The sequence below is a fragment of the Dermochelys coriacea genome, chromosome 5, assembly GCF_009764565.3.
Source record: "Dermochelys coriacea isolate rDerCor1 chromosome 5, rDerCor1.pri.v4, whole genome shotgun sequence".
Taxonomy (NCBI): domain Eukaryota; kingdom Metazoa; phylum Chordata; order Testudines; family Dermochelyidae; genus Dermochelys; species Dermochelys coriacea.
The window spans coordinates 71198236-71223113 of record NC_050072.1 but is presented as its reverse complement, the minus strand read 5'-3'; the positions used below and the strand labels follow the sequence as shown (position 1 = coordinate 71223113).

General features: G+C 43.1%; 1 long non-coding RNA gene across 1 annotated transcript; it reads right to left on the bottom strand.

The window, feature by feature from the left end:
* Positions 1–1452: 1452 nt before the first annotated feature.
* On the bottom strand, positions 1453–23148 carry LOC122460333. The gene is made up of 3 exons (XR_006281586.1): positions 23134–23148; positions 12938–12943; positions 1453–1616 (listed from the first exon to the last, which is right to left on the bottom strand). It is a non-coding gene; the product is annotated as an uncharacterized LOC122460333 (long non-coding RNA).
* Positions 23149–24878: the final 1730 nt, after the last annotated feature.

Genomic DNA, 24878 nt, shown 5'->3' with positions numbered 1-24878 from the left:
TTCCTCCTGGCTTGAGAACAGCTCCTGGCTGCATGCATCTAGGGATGCCAGGCTGTCTCCCTCCTCCTCAGCACCCTTGCTCCGGCTTTCCTCCTTCTCCTCCTGCCTTGTTGAACTGGGCTCTGAAGTGTCCATGGTGGTCCCCGGAGTGGAGGTGACAAGTATTGCGTCCAACTCTTTGTAGAAACGACAGGCACGGGGGCGGCAGCATCGGAGCGGCGGTGAGCTTTGTGGTAGGCATTTTGCAGCTCCTTCACTTTAACCCTGCACTGCAGTGCGTCCTGGTCATGGCCCCTTTCCATCATGTCCCTTGATATCTGCCCGAAGTATCGTAATTCCTATGGCTGGAGCACAGCTGGGACTGGACAGCTTCCTCCCCCCACTGATGAGGTCCAACACCTTGCCATTGTGTGACAGATTTTCGTTACCAATCTGCCTGGGCCACAGTTGATCAGACTGGGGCCACAGGATCTTTTTGGGAAGGAGATGACAAGGCACATACCAAGTGTCTAAATTTTAAAGCTTTACTGGTAAAATAATAAAACAACAGCAGAAAGTGCTGGAAATGCTTCCAAGGCACTCAAAGGAAAAAAAGCATTAGTGCCCCCGGCCCCGCCCTAACCCACTTTCATACTCACAGACACCCAACCCAAAGCTGGCCAAGATTGGGTGTAACGTAAGAAGAAGGGGGCGGGGGGAAAGGTGGACGGGAGTGCTGTCCTGGGCCCAGGCCATCCAAGAATCTGCTGTGCTCTCCGAATTGCTCCAGCTCTCAGGAGGGTTTTAAGCTCGGCTCTTCTGGCGGTATTCCATTCTGCGACCTCTGTTCCTGGTGCTCTTTGTGTCAGACCAAACCGGCTTGCTGTGACCTTCTTGGTTTCCCAAAACATCCTGGCTCTGGAGACTTTGTTTTCCCTTCTATTGACTTTGCTGTAATTGCTCCAGCTCTCACCGTTCTTGCTGTTATCTTTGCAGCTTTGTTCCACTTAGTTTTTTTCTTCTTACAGCTGGTAGTGGGGGTTGGACTTTCCCACTTCTTTCTTGACAGGTAGCAGCTGGCCTTGGGCTGAAGTCAGCTTTTTATCTTTGGACTGAGCCTGCTAGCTGCAGTGTTGAATTAACTCGTTCTCTGCTGTCTTCTTTCTCTGCCCCCTCTTGGCCGCTCGTAACTGCAAAGGAAATTTCCACTCCCCACTCACACATCTCTGACCCTCCCCAAAATGCTTTGTGATGCTTGCAACAGCGTTAGCAATATACAGCTGATCTGCCTTCCCAGGGGACTCCCTAAGGGGAGGGGACCATTGGATTGTGACAGTTGCTCCATACTGGGGATCGCCTGGTGCATGGAGGCATGGTCATCTGGAAAGATGCACTGAGAGCACTTCAGCCTGGCTGAGCAAACAGGAAGTGGATTTTCAAAATTCCCAGAGAATTTAAAGGGTGGGTCTGATGGTTGGTCACCTAAGGGTAGGGCAGTGGAGTTCAAAGTGATGACCAGAGTGGCTAGAACGGGCATTGTGGGACACTTCTGGAGGCCAATCAGAGCGCACTAACAGACCAGGGCATCCACACTGGCGCTGCGATGCTCCAGCTGGGGCGCAGCAAGTGTTATCCTTCTAGTCGAGGTGGATTACCAGGAACGCGCAAGCCGCGGAGTCCAGGCACTCTATGTGCCTTGCCAATGTGAATGCATCGTGAGTCAGGGCACCCAGGGCTGCTTTAATGTGCTCTAACTCACAGGTGTAGCCATGCCCTTTGTATTGCCTGCAGTTTTAGCGTAAATGACAAGCACACCCTTAATGTATAATTAGGGCTATAAAGTTTGAGTTAATTTGTTTCTGAAGATGGTAACACATTTCTTATTCTTTAAGAATGTGCACATTATTAACAGCTGCTGATTTCAGAAAGTGACATAATTAATCCTAGTGAAACTTTCTCCAAAATCACTAAAAACAATATGTTATTGAGAAAGCTAGGAGTGGAGAAATAGGAATGATACTAGAAAGCTTTTGTGACTCTGGTTCTCTGCCATGATTTCATAATAATAAAAATTTCCAGTGTTATCAAAACAGCTATAAGAAAAGGAGTACTTGTGGCACCTTAGAGACTAACAAATTTATTTGAGCATAAGCTTTCGTGAGCTACAGCTCACTTCATCGATGAATAAATAAAACAAATAAATTTGTTAGTCTCTAAGGTGCCACAAGTACTTCTTTTCTTTTTCGAATACAGACTAACACGGCTGCTAATCTGAAACAAAACAGCGATGCGAAGACTGGAAAAAAGTGCTAAGTAAAACCCCACACTGGAGAAGAATTATGTAGTTAGAAGTGGGAAACTTATCTGTGGTCACAATCAATCAGAACTGGGAAGAGAAATACTATTATTTGTCAGTGAACAAGAGCTAACAATTACAATTAAGTAGACACTTAAGATACCATCCAAAAGAACTGAATTTTGATTTGCTTTTCAAAGATCAGTACCAAATGTGTTATAGAAGAGATCATTTGTTTATTTCCACTGTCATTTTTATTTGATAACACTTGGAATGGGAAATTCTACACAGACTTGTTGTAACTTCTCAGGAACAGAATCTAGGAGTCCTCAATGAAGATGTCAGCTCAATGCTTAGCAATAATCCAAAAGGAGAATAAGACCTGATCTTCTCATAGATTTTGTACCCAGTGTAACTAGCATGTGTCATTTTGTTATCAATATAATTGTACTGGTAGAACCCCTAGTGTGGGGTTCATCACATCAGTATAAATGTGAGTTACAGTAGAACCTCAGAGTTATGGACACCTCAGGAATGGAGGTTTGTCTGTAACTCTGAAATGGTCCGTAAATCTGAACAAGATGTTATGGAGTAGTTGGGGCTTCAGCCACAGGGTTGGGAGGGGTAGGAGGTCAGAACTCCTGGCAGCAGGAGGACAGTTGGGGCTTCTGACCCTAGGGGCTGTCAGGGCTCCCAGCTGGGGGCTTAGGACTTCTGCCCCCCAGGAGCACCAGGGTTCAGGGCTTTAGACCTGAAGGGAGTGCTGGGGCTTGGAGCTTCAGCCCTGTAGCTTTGCTCCTCTTTTCAGCCTCACGGGCTTCAGCCCCACCGCTCAGTTTCCAGCTTCAGCCCTGTGGGGGGCACCAGGGATCAGGGCTTCAGCCCTGTGGCTCCACTCCAGGTTTCAGCTGGGGATGGTGCCAGGGCTTGGGGCATAGCTAAAGCCTTGAGCCCTGGTAACCCCCACAGGGCTCAAGCCGTGAAGGGATCCATGAAAGGGATACAGGATGGGTTGAATAGGAATGGAAAGAACTTGCAGCCAGAGGGAACAGGGGAGGGACTGGAGAATAGCACCATCACCAGGAAAAGGCAGGTCTATGTGATTGGGAACTCTTTATTGAGAAGAATAGACAGGCCTGTAACCAGAGCTGATCCAGAGAATAGAAGGGTGTGCTGTCTTCCAGGTGCTAAGTTACGGGAGGTAGACCTGAGGTTGAAAAGGATCCTAAAGGGAGCAGGAAAGAATCCCCTAATTATCCTTCATGTGGGAACAAATGATATGGCTAGATTCTCGCTGGAAAGTATTAAGGGAGACTATGCTAGGCTGGGGAAGACACTTAAGGAAATCGAGGCTCAGGTGATCTTTAGTGGGATTCTGCCTGTTCCTAGAGAAGGGAAACAAAGGTGTGACAAGATTATGACTATCAACAGATGGCTTAGGCAATGGTGCTATAAGGAGGGCTTTGGGATGTATGGCCACTGGGAGGCATTCATGGACAGAGGACAGTTCTCTCGGGACGGACTTCACCTGAGTAAGGAAGGAAATAGACGTCTAGGATGGAGGCTGGCACAACTGATTAAGAGAGCTTTAAACTAGGAATTGGGGGGAGATGGTTGGGAGATGTCCAGGTAATCTGCACGCCGGATTTTAGCATTGAGAGGGAAGAAGACAAAGTAAGAAAGGATACAGCTGTGGGTAGGAGAATGTATATAAGGAGGATGGGCAGTGTGGATATCAGTCTAATAGGTCATACTGGCTGTAGAATGTCAGTGCTTAATTGGGTAAAGAATGTGAACGAGGCCAAAAATAAAAAATTAAGATGTTTGTACACCAATGCGAGGAGCCTAGGTAACAAAATGGAGGAACTAGAGCTACTGGTGCAGGAAGTGAAACCTGATATTAAGGGATAACAGAAACATGGTGGAATAGTAGTCATGACTGGAGTAAAGGTATTGAAGGGTATGTGCTGTTTAGGAAAGACAGAAATAAAGGTAAAGGTGGTGGAGTAGCATTGTATATCAATGATGAGGTAGAATGTGAAGAAATAAGAAGTGATGCAATGGATAAGACAGAGTCCGTCTGGGCAAAAATTACATTGGGGAAGAAAACTAGTAGAGCCTTCCCTACGATAGTGCTTGGGGTGTGCTATAGCCCACTGGGATCTAATTTGGATATGGATAGAGCCCTTTTTAATGTTTTTAATAAAGTAAATACTAATGGAAACTGCGTGATCATGGGAGACTTTAACTTCCCAGATATAGACTGGAGGACCAGTGCTAGTAAGGCTAGTAGGGCTCAGATTTTCCTAGATGCGATAGCTGATGGATTCCTTCATCAAGTAGTTGCTGAACCGACTAGAGGGGATGCCATTTTAGATTTGGTTTTGGTGAGTAGTGAGGACCTCATAGAAGAAATGGTTGTAGGGGATAATCTTGGTTCAAGTGATCATGAGCTAATTCAGTTCAAACCAAATGGAAGGATTAACAAAAATAAATCTGCAACTAGGGTTTTTGATTTCAAAAGGGCTGACTTTCAAAAATTAAGGAAATTAGTTAGGGAAGTGGATTGGATTGAAGAACTTATGGATCTAAAGGAAGAGGAGGCCTAGGATTACTTTAAATCAAAGCTGCAGAAGCTATCGGAAGCCTGTATCCGAAGAAAAAGGGAAAAAATTCATAGGCAGGAGTTGTAGACCAAGCTGGATGAGCAAGCATCTTAGAGAGGTGATTAAGAAGAAGCAGAAAGCATACAGAGAGTGGAAGATGGGAGGGATCAGCAAGGAAAGCTACCTAATTGAGGTCAGAACACGTAGGGATAAAGTGAGACAGGCTAAAAGTCAAGTAGAGTTGGACCTTGCAAAGGGAATTAAAACCAATAGTAAAAGGTTCTATAGCCATATAAATAAGAAGAAAACTAAGAAAGAAGAAGTGGGACCGCTAAACACTGAGGATGGAGTGGAGGTTAAGGATAATCTAGGCATGGTCCAATATCTAAACAAATACTTTGCCTCAGTCTTTAATAAGGCTAAAGAGGATCTTAGGGATAATGGTAGCTTGACAAATGGGAATGAGGATATGGAGGTAGATATTACCATATCTGAGGTAGAAGTGAAACTCAAACAGGTTAATGGGACTAAATCGGGGGGCCCAGATAATCTTCATCCAAGAATATTAAAGGAATTGGCCCATGAAATTGCAAGCCCATTAGCAAGAATTTTTAATGAATCTGTAAACTCAGGAGTTGTACCAAATGATTGGAGAATTGCTAATATAGTTCCTATTTTTAAGAAAGGAAAAAAAAGTGATACAGGTAACTACAGGCCTGTTAATTTGAAATCTGTAGTATGAAAGGTCTTGGAAAAAATTTTGAAGGAGAAAATAGTTAAGGGCATTGAAGTCAATGGTAAACGGGACAAAATACAACATGGTTTTACAAAAGGTAGATCATGCCAAACCAACCTGATCTCCTTTTTTGAGAAAGTAACAGATTTTTTAGACAAAGGAAACGCAGTGGATCTAATTTACCTAGATTTCAGTAAGGCGTTTGATACCGTGCCACATGGGGAATTATTAGTTAAATTGGAAAAGATGGGGATCAATATGAACATCAAAAGGTGGATAAGGAATTGGTTAAAGGGGAGAATACAATGGGTCCTACTGAAAGGTGAAATGTCAGGCTGGAGGGAGGTTACTAGTGGAGTTCCTCAGGGATCAGTTTTGGGACCAATCTTATTTAATCCTTTTATTACTGACCTCGGTACAAAAAGTGGGAGTGTGCTAATAAAGTTTGCAGATGATACAAAGCTGGGAGGTATTGTCAATTCAGAGAAGGATCGGGATATCATACAGGAGGATCTGGATGACCTTGTAAACTGGAGTAATAGTAATAGGATGAAATTTAATAGTGAGAAGTGTAAGATTATGCATTTAGGGATTAATAACAAGAATTTTAGTTATAAGCTGGGGACACATCAATTAGAAGTAACGGAGGAAGAGAAGGAGCTTGCAGTATTGGTTGACCACAGGATGACTATGAGCTGCCAATGTGATATGGCTGTGAAAAAAGCTAATGCAGTTTTGGGATGCATCAGGAGAGGTATTTCCAGTAGGGATAAGGAGGTTTTAGTACCATTATACAAGGCACTAGTGAGACTGCATCTGGAATACTGTGTGCAGTTCTGGTCTCCCATGTTTAAAAAGGATGAATTCAAACTGGAACAGGTACAGAGAAGGGCTACTAGGATGATCTGAGGAATGGAAAACTTGTCTTATGAAAGGAGACTTAAGGAGCTTGGCTTGTTTAGCCTAACTAAAAGAAGGTTGAGGGGAGATATGATTGCTCTCTATAAATATATCAGAGGGCTAAATACAGGAGAGGGAGAGGAATTATTTCAGCTCAGTACCAATGTGGACACAAGAACAAATGGGTATAAACTGGCCACCAGGAAGTTTAGACTTGAAATTAAACGAAGGTTTCTAAGCATCAGAGGAGTGAAGTTTTGGAATAGCCTTCCAAGGGAAGCAGTGGGGGCAAAAGATCTATCTGGCTTTAAGATTAAACTCGATAAGTTTATGGAGGAGATGGTATGATGGGATAATGTGATTTTGGTAATTAATTGATCTTTAAATATTCATGGTAAATAGGCCTAATCCCCTGAGATGGGATATTAGATGGTTGGGATCTGAGTTACCCAGGAAAGAATTTTCTGTAGTATCTGGCTGGTGAATCTTGCCCATATGCCCAGGGTTTAGCTGATCGCCATATTTGGGGTCGGGAAGGAATTTTCCTCCAGGGCAGATTGGAAGAGGCCCTGGAGGTTTTTCGCCTTCTTCTGTAGCATGGGGCACGGGTTACTTGAGGGAGGATTCTCTGCTCCTTGAAATCTTTAAACCACGATTTGAGGACTTCAATAGCTCAGACATAGGTGAGGTTTTTCGTAGGAGTGGGTGGGTGAGATTCTGTGGCCTGCATTGTGCAGGAGGTCAGACTAGATGATCAGAATGGTCCCTTCTGATCTTAGTATCTATGAATCTATGAAAAGCTGAAACCCCGAGCCCGGGAGCCCCCCACAGGTCTGAAGCCGGGAATGGAGCCAAAGGACTGAAGCCCTGAGCTCTGGCACCCCCTGCAGGTCTGAAGCCGGGAATGGAGCTGAGTACCAGAGCACACCCCCAGTCTAAGGCCCTGAACCTTGGTGCTCCTGAGGGTCAGAAGCCCCCATTCCCCCCCCCCCACACACAACTGCAGCCTCAAATCACACCCCTCCCCCCAGTGGCTGAAGCCATGAGCCCCAGAGTTAAAGCCCCGAGGCAGTACAGTATTTACTGGGTGGTTTGGGGTTTTTTGGTCTCTGCTGCTGCCTGATTGATTACTTCTGGTTTCACAGGGTGTCCAGTTCTGGTGGACCAATCTGGTGTTTGTATCTTTGAAGTTCTACGGTATATCAAGATAGCTTATTCCCCTTGTGATGCTGAACAGAAAGAATGATAACTTGGTGTACCCTTGTTACAATCACTAATATATCACTCCTGTTGTACAGTTGCACTAAATCTGATTCAAAGTATATCATATAAGGTATCAATGGAAAAATTGTAATCTGCTAAATATGGTAATCCTGTTTGTATGCATTTGTCACCTTTGTATCTGACATTACAAATACGAAATGCTGCATGCATTGTTTTCACTTATATGTATCCTGTTAGAATGTAACAGCACACATTTATACTGTATATACCCTGTAACTAAATAACCTAGCAAATGAGAAAGAAGCCATGTGTAGTGCAAATGAAGAACTTTAACAGGAAAGTACTAATTCTTGTATATTTGAAGGCAAGTGGTCATTGTGTGTGATGATCAGAAATCAAAGGATCTAAATGCATTTCTCTCTGCCCTCAAAGATAGGTAGTCATCCTGTCATCTTGTTTTCCATGAGAAAAAGCTCTAAGTATGGACACAAGGAAAAAGTCTTCATCTCTGGACTATTTGGATTCTAACAGGACCAAATAACTGAACGAGAAGACAAAGATTCCTATTGTTTCTCTAGGTAGCCTTAAAAGACTTTTGGGAAACAGAAGGATTACTACACCTCTGTTATACTTTGAAATTATAGACTGATTCACCTGTACATATATTTTACCTGCTTTAGCTTTCTTTTTTAAACTAGTAACCTTTACTTAGTTTACTGTAGATGTGAGATCTAGGTTGCAAATTGACCTGCGTGAGTTACTGGTCTCTTGGGACTGGGTGCAACCTAAATATTTTGTGATATTTGGTGTAAGTGACCATTTATCATGTAGTCCAGCTTGCCTGAGTGGCAAGATAGACTGGAGTGTCTAAGGGAACTGGAGTGTCTAAGGGTGATTACATTGTAAGGCTATTGTAGTACTTTGGGAGTTCACATTTGGTACTGGGTTGGTGAAATCTAATTATAGAACATACTGTCAGTTGGGGTCTCTGTCCTGCTTTTGACAGTCTGCCCTGAGATAGACACTCACAGTCATGAGCCACTCCAGACAGTATGACAATCACAGTGGTCCCTTCTGGCCTTAAAATCTGTTAATCTAACAGCTTTATATACAGGCTATGTTTGTAACACAGACACACCTTTATTCTTAATGATCCTGACTTTTTTCTAGCAGGCCCTGATTCAAAACCATTCAAATCAATTAGACTTTCTGGTGATGTTAAGCAGCCTTTGGATCAGGCTGTAGGAGAAGTAGCAGATCAACAACATTAGAAAAGATTAGAACATTTTAAACCTCCTTCCTTCCAGCCTACACAAGCTTTGTTTAAGGGCTCATTCTTAGAGAACTTAATGACTGGGTGCACTTTAGTTTTCTCTCAAGATATTTAAATAAAGTACTTGTGTAAAATGCCAAAAATGTGGTTAGCTTTCTGACTTGTTCAATTGCTTCTGTTCAAAAGCTATGATGAGATGTTTTGGAAACTCAGTTTGCGCCTTCTTGGGTTAAGAATAACAATGCCATATAAAACAAACATATTAATTAAGACACATAAGTATTCAAGCATGTGATCTTAAAATTCACTTTCTGTGAGCACTCAAGTAAGTAAAGCTGAAATGTCTGCAGAAGTGGACAGTAGGGCCCTGATCCAAAGCCTACTGAATTCAATGGAATGACTCTCTGACTTTCAATAGATTTTGGATCAAGTCCCAAATATACATGGTCCAAGCAAATTCATTTTTAAATTCAAGCGAATACTCTCAGAATGCTTTTTTGGAGGTATTCTTCAAGTTCCAACTATTATAAACAAACACAAAAATGACTAGGTTATGTTCACTCTCCAAGATGAGTGAAATGAAAAGAGTAAACAAACAACTGTTGAAAGCAAAATAAATTTTTGAAGTTCTGTTTTAATAACTTAAACCATTATTCTTTTAACATGATATTGTTAAATATGTATGCTTTAGCCTGCCAATGTCCTATAAGCCTGAGACCTTTCATGAGATTACTTTTCTTTCCTTAGTTTGTAACTCTGTTACTGAAACATTTGAAATGACTCTTAAACATTATTGTGAAATGTAGGAAAGATTATAGTTTTGGCCACTTGTATAAGCTTATTTTGATTATTTCCTTATTAAGGCATTTCATTATGTCAAATCAAAGATCATTGCTTTGGAAGTTATTACATATTCATTACTGCAGATAATTTAATCTTCCGAGTTTTGAAAGTCATTCTTACAATGCTGGACAAAAAGGGATTTTAGAGGTAATTGCCTACTCATTTTAGTCCCTTCAAAGATGAGCGTAACATTTCTTTGGTTTTCTCTCCTTTTGTGGTTGCAATGGTTAGTGGAATTTACTCTGTAATCTGCTACAAATGTAAAATTACTGTAAAATCATTAAGCAGTATATATAACAACCTTGAAAAGCAGAGATAAGTTTCTTAGGAGCCTAGGGAACCCACATATGAGCACAGGAAAGATGGAGTAGAGTGGAGGTAGCCACCCAGAAGCATGCATGCAGAATGCTTCCATAGGGTAAAGGAATATAATGCCCAGCTAGTGCAGCACATTACCAGGTAGGTGTGAAGCCATGGAAGAGCAGCATGTCTCGTTCCCACAGTTCAATACATTGAGTCATCGAGACATACTGTTTCAGAGTAGCAGCCGTGTTAGTCTGTATTCGCAAAAAGAAAAGGAGAACTTGTGGCACCTTAGAGACTAACAAATTTATTTGAGCATAAGCTTTCATGAGCTACAGCTCACTTCATCAGATGCATTCAGTGAAAAATACAGTGGGGAGATTTATATACATAGAGAACATGAAACAGTGGGTGTTACCATACACACTGTAACAAGAGTGATCACTTAAGGTGAGCTATTACCAGCAGGAGAGCGAGGGGGGAAAAACCTTTTGTAGTGATAATCAAGGTGGGCCATTTCCAGCAGTTGACAAGAACGTCTGAGGAACAGTGGGGGGTGGAGGGGGGGAATAAACATGGGGAAATAGTTTTACTTTGTGTAATGACCCATCCACTCCCAGTCTTTATTCAAGCCTAAGTTAATTGTATCCAGTTTGCAAATTAATTCCAATTCAGCAGTCTCTTGTTGGAGTCTGGTTTTGAAGTTTTTTTGTTGAAGAATTGCAACTTTTAGGTCTGTAATCGAGTGACCAAAGAGATTGAAGTGTTCTCCAACTGGTTTTTGAATGTTATAATTCTTGACATCTGATTTGTGTCCATTTATTCTTTTACGTAGACACTGTCCAGTTTGACCAATGTACATGGCAGAGGGGCATTGCTGGCACATGATGGCATATATCACATTGGTTGATGTGCAAGTGAACGAGCCTCTGATAGTGTGGCTGTTGTGATTAGGCCCTATGATGGTGTCCCCTGAATAGATATGTGGACACAGCTGGCAACGGGCTTTGTTGCAAAGATAGGTTCCTGGGTTAGTGGTTCTGTTGTGTGGTGTGTGGGGTTGCTGGTGAGTATTTGCTTCAGGTTGGGGGGCTGTCTGTAAGCAAGGACTGGCCTGTCTGGACACCGTAAAGGAGTCCTGACCCAAGACTTGAAATAGAGTCATGAACAACTAGTGCCACTCCTGACCAAAATAGCCAATACCTCATTCGGAGAAGGAATCTTCTTCTCTCTTTTTTCTTCAAACGTGCAACAGTCCAACCAACTCTGAAGATAACCCACCTTGGATACTTCAGTCCTAGACACATATCACCCAGTGTCAAATCTCCCATTCCTGAGCATGCTCATAGAGAAGCTAGCCACAAACTGACTACAAGCTAATCTATTTGAAGCTAACATTCTGGATCTGGTACAGTCTGGATTTAGGTCAAGACATGAAACTGAAAAGCTTTAATGGTACTGATGGATGATCTCCTCCTGTCAATGGATAGAGGACAGACATCCATTCTCATCTTACTTTACTTCTTGCAGCATCTAAGAATGACCATGAAATTCTGCTGTCTTGCCTGAGAAAGATAGCAGGAGTGCAGGATAATGTGCTAAAATGGTTTTAGAGTAGCAGCCGTGTTAGTCTGGTTTTGAGTCCTTTCTGGAGGGATGCACCCAATGAGTAGTGATGGAAACTGCACCTCCACCACTAAATGCCTCACTTGTGAGGTTTCACAATTCTCTCTCCAATTCTTTTCAACATCTATTTTCAACCTTAGGTGACCTGATCAGACATGGACTCAAGTGGCAGCAGTATGATGATGATGACACACAACCCTACCCATTCTTCATCACATACAATCACACCACCACCACCACGAGAGCTCAGTGCTTAGATGAGATCAGGTCATGGACTAAGAAAAGCAGCTGAAGCTGAATCCAAGAAAAACAGAAGTGATGCTGGTGGGCAGGGGAAAGTATTTTGCGGCGTTTGCAGTCATCGTGCAGTCTCCTTTGATTGAAGGCTCAAATCCAGAATTGTGGGATTCAGTCTGTAGTCTAGGAGCATTTTTGGATTCCTTGCTAACGCTGAGTTCTCACATCACAACAGCCAGGAGTCCTACTTTCTACCATCTTTGGTTGGTTAGGAGACTCTGTCCCATCCTGGTGAACAAAGACTTCGCCTCAGTTATTAATGCCTTTGTCACATCTCACCTGGAGTACAGAAATGTAATATATCTGGGCATGAACCTTCAGCACTTAGGAAACTCCAACAAGAGCAGCACATCACATCGGCAACACAAGTATTGTGAGCGAATCACAACTGTCCTCCACACTTTCCCGTAAAATTCAGAATCAAGTTTAAGGTACGAGTCCTCATCTTCAAAGCACTCCATGGCCTGGACCCAGGATACCTAGAAGAGGAATTAAAGCATTGGGACAAAGACCATGGTCAACAATTTCACTCCCCTCAACAATAACAGTAAAGCTCCTCTGTGCAGGAGACAGATCCTTGACCAGATATTGCACAGCAAATGGATAGATCCTTGACCAGATATTGCACAGCAAATGAAGCTGTACAGGAACTTCAGAACTTACAGGGGGATCTTTTTTCCTTGAAATTGTTCCCCAAACATGAATTTTCAGTAAGTGTTTAGGCTAAGTCCCTGATGGAAAAAAAAAGCATGTTACCATGTTACATTTAAACAGAGGTCTCCTACATAAATATCACATCTTGCTGGTATCAAGCTATGCTTTGCCCTATTACAGCCTATTCTGCAATTCATTACTTTATACTGTTTATTTTAGTGCATTATTTAATTTTGTTCTTCAAAACTCTAAAGAGAAATACAGTAAAGACTAATTCCTGGCACCTTGATATTTCTAGAGTCTTTCACAGATTTTCAGTGCATTGAGATCATTCTCCTCAGCTGTAACTTCACGAATTGCCACTCAGCTATACAGATGACAAAGAGGTTATCAAAAATGAAGTATTTAAGCATTGTAGACACATACAGCTGTGCATATGAAGTACAGCTCATATACAGAATATGCATATTGTAGTAAGTACTACTATTTAGCACTGTATTGTAGAAAGAGATTGAAGTTCTCTGGCTCTCCTCCATTATCATTTGTTTCATTTGTTGTATCATTATCATCTGGTTCATCTTCCCAGCACATGTTGGTCCTTTCTAAAAGAGAAAGGAGCAGTGTCTCCAAAACATGGAATGGGATACTCTGATGCTTGTCCCAGCAACCACTTGAGTCATCTCTATGAACTTTGTATGCTCTTGACTCAACATATTAGGGGTCAGTCCTCAACTTCTTTGGGGCATGTTTCCATGATCACATAATTCCTTGAATTTCTAAGTCTAGAACTTTACTGGCCATCACTGTCTCTTTTGACTAGATTCGTAGGGTTGTGGAGTGCAGGAGGGAAAGAAGAGGATCTAGTGTGTGGAATTTCCCGTGCACATGCATTCCAATAGAATAAAAAGTATGTCAGGTCAGACTGCATCAAAGCGTTTCAGCAATAAGTCACAGCATTGCTTCATGTATTACTGAACCTGATGCAGGCTATTGCTGAGAGATGGAGGTGCACCATGCTGTACAATGAGACTTGAGGAAGTTCTTGTTTACTTCACAAGAGAAGGTCACTTGATTATGGATATCATCAAAGATCTGAATGGTGAATTTGAAGAGGCGTCTGGAATGATATTGCCCAAGAAAAATCTGCAAAATGAAAGGGAAGGTTATTCATGTAATTTGTGCATGGAGATACATTCAAAGCTAGTTAGCATGTTACTGGCCACTTGCTTTGTAATTTCTGAATTTTCACATCCAACTAGGTTAACTGCATGTATAATTTAGGCCCATAGTTTGGCATGTATGTATATATAATTGAATGTGCGGTTTTAAATATCAGTCCTTCTTCCAGCTTTCATGTAGGACAGATGAGTCCGACTAGTTCCAAAAACAGTCACTGTACCTAATAAAGAATGCAGTTTTGGATTTAGCAACAGCATTGGGAACTTCAAGGATTTGCTCAAATTTAGACCTTGGATTTGCAAATAAAGTCTTTTTGGATGCCGACTGTAGTCACATTGATCAATGATTTTTTTTAAACTGAGCACTAACTTTTTAGGAAAATGCACATGAAGGGTCTGACTTTCAGAAGGGACCTCTCCCTGGCCTCCTTTTGTGCACATGCATTTTTGAAGCACTAATACTTAAATAGGTAAGCTATAGGATACATACACACAAAAACCTCAGGTGGGATTCATAGAAGTGTTTTGACTTTGGGTGTAGAGCTGACACTACCCTTTCAGTGGATAACCATCCATATGAGAGCTATGGTCTCTAATAGCGTGAGAGTTGCCATAGCATTACAAAAACTGAGCATAAACACTGACTATTGGTCCCTGGTGGGGCATTTTGGCATGAAAACCACCAAAGTGGGAGGCATTGTATTTTTATGAACTGGGTGAAACCTTGTTGTGGGAGTGAGGTTGATAGGTGTGCACTTTCCCTTCAATTAACATAACAATAAGCATAAACCCTAGCTAAGACAAAAGGAATGTGTGAACACGCCCAAGAGTTTTTGCTAAATATTGTTTTTGGCAGTGCGTGTGTGAGGGCAGAACATACAAACTGGCAACAAACAAGGATATGTCTACACGTAAACCACTACTGAGGCACAGCTGCTGCACATTAGTTGCACTGCTGTAGAGCTTCAGTAATAAACACTACTTGTGCTAACAAGAGGGGTTCTCCTAATGATGTAGATAATTCCCCTCCCTGAGAGGCAGTAGCTAGATTGACAGAAGAATTCTTCCATCAAGCTAGCTTTGTCTACATCAGGGGTTAGGTAGTGTGACAAAGCTCTGTCCTTGCCTCCGTGGGTCCTGCATTTCCTGGCGGATTTTGCTAGCCTCAGAGGCTCACTGTGACCCCTCCATGTAACCCTTCTTTCTCTAGAGACAAGGGTCATGGTCTACTGAGCCATTTTCTTCACAAGCCAGCGAGGGAGCTGAGGAGAAGTTATCCTTCCTTGCACAGTCTCTGTTGTCTCCCAGTCTCAGGGATTAAACAGGGGGCAAAGGTGGGGGGGGGAGCCCGGACCCACCCTCTACTCCAGGCTCCAGCCCAGGGACCCTAATAGTATCAGCTATGGTAGCTGACCTTTTAGAAACATGACATGTACAATTCCCTGGGCTACTTCCCCCACAGCAGCCCTCACTTCCTCAAGCTCCACTTCACCCTTACCTCAGGGCCTCCTTCCTTGTACCTGATATCGTGTGTACTACTCAGCCTCTCCAACCGCACAACTTCTTCCCACAGCTCCTGACATGCACACCCACCTGACTAACTTTTAACTAGTTTCAGCCAGCCCCTGATTGGCTTCAGGTGTCCCAATCAACATAGCCATCTCCCTGCCTTCTGGAAAGTTCTTAATTGGCCCCAGGTGTCTTAATTGACCTGGAGCAGCTTCCATTTCACTTAACCTGATTTGTTTAGCCTGGAGCTAATATATCTATATCCCACTACTTTTCTATAGCCATCTGGCCTTGCCCCGTCACAGTAGGTATAGCTAAATCTCTCAGAAGTGTGGATATTTCATGCTCCTTAGAGACATAGTTATGCTGATGTAAGTGCCCAGTGTAGATCAGGCCTGAGCCCTGCGGCACCTGGAAAGACAGTTGAAAGCATGGTGGGGCCAGTGGCTGATCCTGGAAAAAACCTGGGGAGAGGTTTTTGGGTCAGGAGTGCAGGCTGAAAAGAGTGCTCTTGGTGCTGTGAGCAGAAGCAGCTGCTTCCTGCTATTTGATTCCTTCTGCATTCAGAGACACAGAGTTTTGTATATTCTTTGTAAATAAAAAAAAAACCCCTACATCAAAGACTCCATCAATTTCTGCTTCCAACTGGAACATCCCCAGGGCCCTGAAATTTGACTAGCCGCTCAGGTCAAAAGGGTTAACAATATTGAAGGTTTGCATTATAATAAAGCAAGTGCTACTGACCCACATAATCAAGGTTACACTTGGCTCTGCAATAATACATGACTTTGAATGTTACTGAGACTTCCCAATCTGTGCTAGGGCTATTAACAGAGTGCTCTTCCCAATTTGTCTCCCTCCCTTCGCACTAAACAAGCCACAATGTTCTACAGCTGAAAGCCATATTGCTCTGTGGTTGCAGGTATCATGGAGGTAAACACTGGCTGGCGTGATAAGGATCATCATGCTAGGCTATTGAGAAATTCTGACTTGTACACAATGGAATGGTTGGGGAAGGGTCACTACTCTCCAAACACAATAGGGATGCAAATATTCTTTGTATCTGCTGTGATTCATGGGGCCTAACCTACACTTTGCTTCCCTGGCTAATGAAATCATACCCAGAGTGTAAAAGGACATTCCTGGCTAGTAGCACTCCCTGCTGGCTGAGTGTGGCTCTGCAGTGCACTGTCTCAGTTTCCCCTTCTCTCAGGGCTCCTTAAGAACTCTACACAGTCCAAAAGGTATAAGACAAAATTCCCCTATTGGTATTCTACTTTATTAAGTCCAAATGAACTCATAATAAAGTCTCTTCCATCCAGACATTGGCCCAGTTCCTCCTATCTAAGGATCTATTGTCTGCAGTGCTCTGCCATCTCTCCACTCCTGTATTCAAGATGACTGAGCCATTTGCTCCTGGATTTGAATCTATTAATTTTGCAATGATATGACTCCAGCAGTGTGACATCATGTCTCCAGCAGCAGCTTGGGCTGTGGTGAGATCCTAGGTCTCCTTGCCATCTAGAAAAGGAGTACTTGTGGCACCTTAATTTGTTAATAAATTTGTTAGTCTCTAAGGTACCACAAGTACTCCTTTTCTTTTTTGCGAATACAGACTAACACGGCTGCTACTCTGAAACTTGCCATCTAGAAAGCAGCAGGCTTGTGTTCAGCCACTGCATTAAGAAAAACTGTTTGAGGAGATCTCAAGGAAGAGGACCAAGAAGGGTCACAATGGGGATGCCACTCAGTGCTGTGGAAAGAGCAGAGAGCTAAGGCAAATGTACAAAAACACCAGGGATAGATTTAAAAAAAAAAGTCAGTTGCTGGCCATTTGACTTGTCCATTTTATGGGGAGTTGGACCAGATTTTTAACCAGCATGGCACTACAGAGCCCAATGCCCTTGTGGAGCCTCAATCCCCCAAGGAAAGCAAGTGCAAGAATCATCATCATCGGAGGAGGACAATGAAGAGTTCTCTTTAACAGTCAGGAACTCTTCTGAACTCAGAACCCAGAGTGTGACTGTAAGTGCCTAGTAGGAAGCCAACCCTATTCCCAGCCCCTGCCATAGGAGGAAGATCCTACAGATTCTAATGAGTGGATGTTGGCATGTGAATGGCTATCTTTACTATTTATTATTATGCTACTGTGCTATTTTTTTTCCTGGGTGCCTCATGGCCACTACCATTTTGGACAGATGTGAGCTAGGAGTTTTTCCGAGTCTCCACCCCCATCACCCACTCTCTCTCCCTTCCCAGCGTGATCCCCTTTTGTTCGGTCCCTCCCAACTCCACAAACACATTTTCAAAATGGCGACTAGACAGGCTAGGCAATCAGCTTCCATCAAGCTGAGGCACTGACCAACAGCTATTTACAAACCCATGTCCCAGAGGGCACATATCTATCCATTGATTTCCTTTTTCCTCCCCACATCTCTCCTGCCTGGTGATTGCCCCCTCCCCTGTCTAAGTGCTCAAAATGGTGGCTGGATGGAGCAGCCACATCCTCTATCTACCCTCCCCTTGCACAGCAGATTTAAATAATGACATTGTTACTTGTGCAAGATTCAAACATTTATTGAGATGGACATAATGAGGGGAAAAGTCTGGTTAATATTCAGTTTACATAAGCTATACACAGGCTTGGGCATTGCATGCCTACACAGGTAGTAAGACTACTAGCTACCTTCTGAGGTATATAAGACCTGTTACAAGAATTCATACAGGACAAGAAGTTTAGGTTGGGATAGCATAGCCATATAGCTCTTAATGGTTTTTCTGTCATGACCTATGGGTCTTGAAACCATGTCCGCAGGGTTCATGAGAGTGGCTGCTGTCCAACCCTCCAGCTGGCAGACTGCTGATAATTGCTTACCTGGGACCCAGGAAGACAAGCCCCAGCTTGAGGCTCCACCCCTGAAGTCCTATTGGCAGAGTCTGGGAGAAGCTGATTGGCTTGCTAGCCCTACTTAAGACAATAGCAGGAACAGGAAGCTGTGTGAACGACTGGGCTCCACTCTTTTCTGCACAGTGTGTCTTCATATCCGTCTCAGTTTCCTGGCATCCTGACCTGGCCTGACTAGTTCCCAACTCATGATTCTGCTCAGCAGTTTGTCTCCTGCTTCTGACCTTCCAGTCTTCTGACCTCAATGACACTTAACTCATGTCTCAGGACTGCAGACTCTGACTACTGGAATTGGCTGCCCATGACTCAGGTGAGACATTTTGCACAGGGTTACAAATTTCATAGAAAAATGCTAGGAGTTGCTAAGGTTTCAAACAACCAATGCGGAACGAGAACTATTTTTGTCTGCCCTTTCACGTGGGTTTTGCTGAGTCCCAGAGTTGAGCAACCCCTATGGTATGGTCTTGTGCAACTCTCTTAGGGTACGTCTACACTGGAAACTTCAAAGGGCTGCTGCGGGAACGCTGCCGTGGCAGCGCTTTAAAGTGAGAGTGTGGTCGCGTGTGAGCGTGGTCACGTGCGAGCGCTGGAAGAGAGCTCTCTCAGCGCTCCTGGTAATCCATCTCCACGAGGGAATTTACTCTGAGCACTGGGAACACAGCTCCCAGCGCTCGGAGCCTGTCTACACTAGTGCTTTAAAGCACTCGGACTGAGCCAGCAAGTTAAAGCGCAATAAAATGTAAGTGTAGACAAGCCCTTACAGAAATGTATATCCCTTGTTTAGAACTCCCCTGCTGATTAATGGTATTTAACACCTGCCCAGGTGTTGGTCATCTTCTTTGCTGTAGTCACTGGAGAACTAGCAGTGGGTTTCAGCAGATCATGACCTTTCCTATGATATCTTCCATGGAGTGCTTTGTATGAAATATTACAACCATATATGAATGATGAGTAGGGGGTTTACAGGGTGCTACTTTCAGGTATAGTCGGTCCCACAGCCTCAAGGGGATGTAGAGGGGATTGCTATCTAACCCCTCTGACACCACATAAATATCTTCAAAGCATAGCATAAACCTAAATGCCCCACAGCCTCCAAAGTACGGCACAAATCTCAGACCCAAACCTGGACCATAGCCCCCATGCACACATCACTTACCAGCTCTGAGTTCTTTCCAAGACTGGGATGAATCTCAGGGATGGAATCCAGAAGTAGAAGATAACAAAAAGAATTCTATCATTACTTCTGTAGAAATAGTTGTATTATTAACAATAACTGCTTGTTTTTAACTCTACTCCCCCAGTCACAATGTGTGCAGTACTGAGCCCCTCAAGGACAGGCCTTTTATCAGCAGTTGAGCAGCTTTCTAACATGACGGGGGAAAAGGAGGTCTCAAGAGACGTTTGAAGCCCCACTTCTATCTTGGAAAAAAGAAAAGAAAAACCACAGAGACCTGGAGAGCGTTCTGTCACGTCAGAGAGGGAGAAAGAAATGCAGGTATCCACAACTAGCATTGAAGTGGACCAGGGCAGTGTTGCTATTACCAGAGAGACTGTAAAGAGAGACAGAGATACACAAAAACAATTCCTAGATGGAATGCAGTCTCAGAATGCTCTGCTGAAGCCCATGCAGTTATTAGGCCTTCAGACAATGCAGTGCTCCCAAAGCAGGACACAGCTATGTTCTGCAGCCTTGGATAATACAGGATATCAGGAGCACCAGCAGATGTTCCCCACTGTAGCTCTGCAACTGTGTTCCCAGAGTCCAATACTCTCTAGCCCCAGCACAGGGCAGCAAGACCACCACCATGTTAGAGCCCTGCATATTCAAGACATCCAGTGCACCTGGCAACTTTGAATCCCAACACTCAGACCCTGAAGGGCTAGAAGAAACAAAGTCAAGATGTTCACTCACCTATGAATAGGAGCTCCTTCCCCCCTACCCCAATTCTTGTATTGGGTTCCTATCATTATGGACCTCTTCAGATCATCCTACATTTACATTTGTGAACCTGCCCTCGTGGTCAACAAGGCCATGGAGCACCATGGAGAAGTACCCCTTTGTTTATAAGTTATAAAGGCTGACATGGGAAGCAATGAGTGGTACATGAGTCCTATCAATTGCCACAATACAGCTAGGGAAACCTAGCATGAAAAGCCATCAATGATCTCCTGAGCATTACCAAGCTTTATAACCTGGTGCAAGAGTACTGTCTGCACAGCAGCACGCACCTGCATGACAATGTCCCCAACAGTTAATCCCCCTAAGTCCATTTGGTTGGAAACTGACCAGCACTCAGTTGGCAATGGCAATCCACTTCTCAACGGGTATGTGACACCGCATGTTAGTACACCACTGCTGCAGCTCTGGGGTCAGTTCAGCGAAGAGCTCAAAAAAAAGTGGTCTTAATCCTGAAATTTTGTCACCACTGCTAGTCATCCCAGGTCTGCAAAATGGTCCTCTCCCACCAATTGATGCTGGTTTCCCAAGCCCAGAAACAGCACTACACAGTGTGAAGATGCTCTAGGAAGAGCTTGTGTAGTAGCATTTCCATGGTGTTGTTATCTTCCTCTTTTGCCCACTGCTGCAGGAGCCACTGCTGTAGTCACCTCATCTGCTTGGTGGTGCAGCAGCTGGCTTCCAAAACTAATGCCACCCTGCAATGACAGCTCATATAAATTGCAAACAGCCTCTATGTATTTGTCACAACTGGGATGTGGGCGGTCCAACCTAGGGTTAAGAGGGGAACCGGAAGAGAGACTAGGTCTGGATACCAGGAGACCAGAATCTTAGACAGGCCAGAGGGCAGACTGAGAGTCAGGTGTCAGTAGGCTGCCAGGATCAGGTTACCAGGAGATCAGAGTCCAAGACAGGCCAGAGGGCAAAGTGCAAGTCAGGAACAAGAGCAGAGCTGGTGCTAGGCATAAGCAGATTAAACAGTTGCTTAGGGCACCGAGCAGCTCAAGGAGGCCCCCAATTTATTTTTTATTATGTGTTGTGTCTCAAGGGGGGAGGCAAAATATTCCTGCTTAGGGCGCCCAGTGGGATAGCACTGCCTCTGGTCACCAAGCTCCCACGCTCTTTACACCATGAGATGAATTGAAAGAGGACACAGCTGTCCAGTCTGCATGCTGTGAATGTGGCTTCAATTAATGTGCATTGTCTCAGTGCAAACTAAGCACCCCATGCAGACAAACCCCCAGGCTACCTGGACAGATGGTTACAGAAGTCAAGGCCCCCAGTCAGCAAAGCACATACTTACTTTTTTTTTTTTTTTAAATTTTCCTTTGTGACCAAAGATGATGCTGATGATGGTTTTAAGTCCTGCAAGTATGGCTGTGGCTAAAGAGACCGATGTGCAAGGGGCAGTTCTTTCCACATGAAGTGCATAGCTAGCTCGATGCCAAGGAAGGGATTACAGTCTGTGCCTGCTAAATATGCCGCTGCTTATGACTCAGCCTCTCTTTCTCAAAATCCTGATGGTAATTAAACTCAAACTTGCCAGAGTGTTCTATCTACTGCTCACTACTCCCCGCTGTCAATGTCAATGTCAATGTTGCACTGTTTCAAGTTATGCTTCAGTGTGCCCATGAAGCATTTCTTCGGGCCGCCTCACATGAAGTTGCTCACTTTCAGTTTGCCACACAGGAACTGCTTTGCCATTCTGGTGTCATCCATCCTGAACACATGACCAACCTAATGTAACTGCAATGCGATAAGCGTGGTTTTAATCCCTGTGAAGTGATTAAGTTCCAGAATCTCCATTTGATGCAGGGTATGGCATGCATGTGTCATAAATGGAACTTTCTTAGAAGCTTAATGTGATGTCTCTAGCAGATCCAAATCTCACACTCATACACCAAGTTAGTCAGCACAATCACTTTATAGACTTTTAATTTGGTTTGAAGATTAATACCATGTTGCAGCCAGACCCTGCCAAATGATGAACTGGCTTTGTTGATATGACTTGTCAGCTCCTTGTTTATCGTAACATCATTTGACAATATACTACCAATATACCAGAAATTGGTAACAACTTTCAGCTGACTGTGGTTTTGTGTAGGATTTCTCAGGTGCAAGTTGATACAAGACTTCTGTCAGCTTGATTGTCAGTCTGTACCTTTTTGCAGAGTCTCTGAATCTGTTCATATTGAACATTAAGCATATTTTAAGTCCCACTATCTTGCTTAAAGTTAAGTGCTTTGCTGAGTTAAGGCCCAAAAAATGTCCCAAATTAGGCAGCCTGAAGAGACAGAACATGATTAAGATTTGTCAGTTAGTGGCTGATTATTAATCATGTGTTGTGTAGACATGAAGCACGCCTTTAGCCGCCTGTGCACCTAATCAGTGAGAGGCCTGGTAAAAGGTGTGTGGAGAGGCCTGCAAGGACTTATCAAGTTGCTTCAACAACACTCCCAGACCTGAAACTTCAGACCCGAACTTGGATCCCCACAGAGGATTCTGTTATGTATGGACTCACTAGATGAAACATTCTTTAAATAAAAAACATATTTGAGACAGTAAAAGTATTTCTTAGCATTTAAGACTGAATTGTGTAGGAAGGGAGTCTAGTGGAAGACTTTAGATCAATAACGCAATATGCCTTTGATTGTGAAAGCTAGTTGTGGGTAATTCTTAAGATTGCTTTACTCATTTACAGCCATGACAACCTTTTTTCACTTACAGACATGGCAATCCTTATTTATTAGGTTGGCAATCTAGGTATGCTATTTTCAGTTTCCCTTTAAGCTGAAAAAGAGTGAAATTTGTTTAATTTCTCAATGAGAGAGATATTATAGTAGCCACACTAATAACAAAGTAGATTACAATACCATTAACACCTTCACAAGACATATATACAGCTATATATATAGCTATATATACAGCTATGCAGCTATACAGATATAGGTAATCCTCACACCAACCAAAGAAAACATCTAGTAAGACTGATTCAAAGCAATTAATGCATACAACTTTTCACTCTGACTTATGTGTTTCAAATGACTCAGTGATTTTGAACTCAAGTACCACAAGCAAGGGATATTAAATATAGAAAAATTTACTTAGATTTTAGTTTATTTCCAATAAGTATTTGTTCTGAACACCAGTAACTAGAGGATTTTAGACTTGATTCTGACTAAAAGTGAGAAGGTTAGACTTGATTCTGAATAACAGGGATGAATTGACTGTGAATCTGAATGTTGAAAGCAATTTGGGTGAAAGTGATTATGAAATGATAGATTGCATCATTTTAAGAAAAGAGACCAGCAGAACCAGGACAATGGACTTAAAAATACCCCAGACTTTAACGAACTCAGAGAGCTGGTAGGTAAGGTCCCATGGAAAGAAAATCTAAGGGAAAAAGGAATTCAGGAGAGCTGGCAGTTTCTCAAAGAGACTATTGAAGACACAACAGCAAACTATCCTGATGCAAAGGAAAAATAGAAAATAGTAAGAAGCCAATATGGCTCCATCAGGAGCTTTTTAGTCACCTGAAAATCAAAAGGAAGCCTACAAAAAGTGGAAACATGGACAAATTGCTCAGGATGAATACAAAAGAGTAACACAAATACAAACAGAAAAATCAGAAAGGCTAAGAATGACTGTCTAGCAAGGGACATACCCAGCAATAAGACGAGGTTCTTTAAATACATTACGATGAGAGAAAGACGAAGGAAAGAGTAGATCCACTAATTAGTGGGGAAGGAGAGCTGATAACAAATGGCAGCAAGAAGCCTGATGTGTTTAATGTCTGTTTGGCTTCAGTTTTCACTAATAGGGTTAATTGTGACAAGATACTTAACATAATTAATATTAACAACAAAGAAGAAGGAACAGGACACAAAACAGGGAAAGAATAGGCTAAAGAATATATAAATAAGTTAGATGTATTCAAGTCAGCAGGCTTGAATGACATTCGTCCTAGGATTCTTAAGGAACTAGCTGAAGGAATCTCAGAACAGTTAGCTATTATCTTCAAGAACTCATGGAGGGCTGCTGAGGTCCTGGAAGACTGGAGAAGGGCAAATATTGTACCTATGTTTAAAAGGGGGACAAAGAGGACCTGTGGCATTATAGACCAGTCAGCTGAACTTCGATACCAGGAAAGATACTGGAACAAATGATTAAATAATCAATTTGTAAGCACCTAGAGGATAATAGGGTGATAAGTAATAGCTAACATGGATTTGTCAAGAACAAATCATGCTAAACCAACCTAATTTCCCTCTTTGACAGGGTCACTTGTTTCTCCACTGTCAATGCAGCTCTCATTCTGGTGCCCCTGTGCTGGAAGGCTTGGGAAACCTTGGCACAAATGTAAGCAGTAAATGAGCTCTTTCTGACATCTGGTGGTGAGCTGTGAAAAAGGACTTCAGAAGCTGATCTTGTTTGCCTAGGTCAGGGGTTGGCAACCTACGGCAAACGTCCCAAAGATGGCACAAGAGCTGATTTTTAATGGCACGCTGCTGCCTGCTGGGGTCCCAGCCAGCAGCCCCGCTCAGCCTGCTGCCGAGGCTGGAGTTGGGACCCCAGAAGGCAGCAGCATGCCA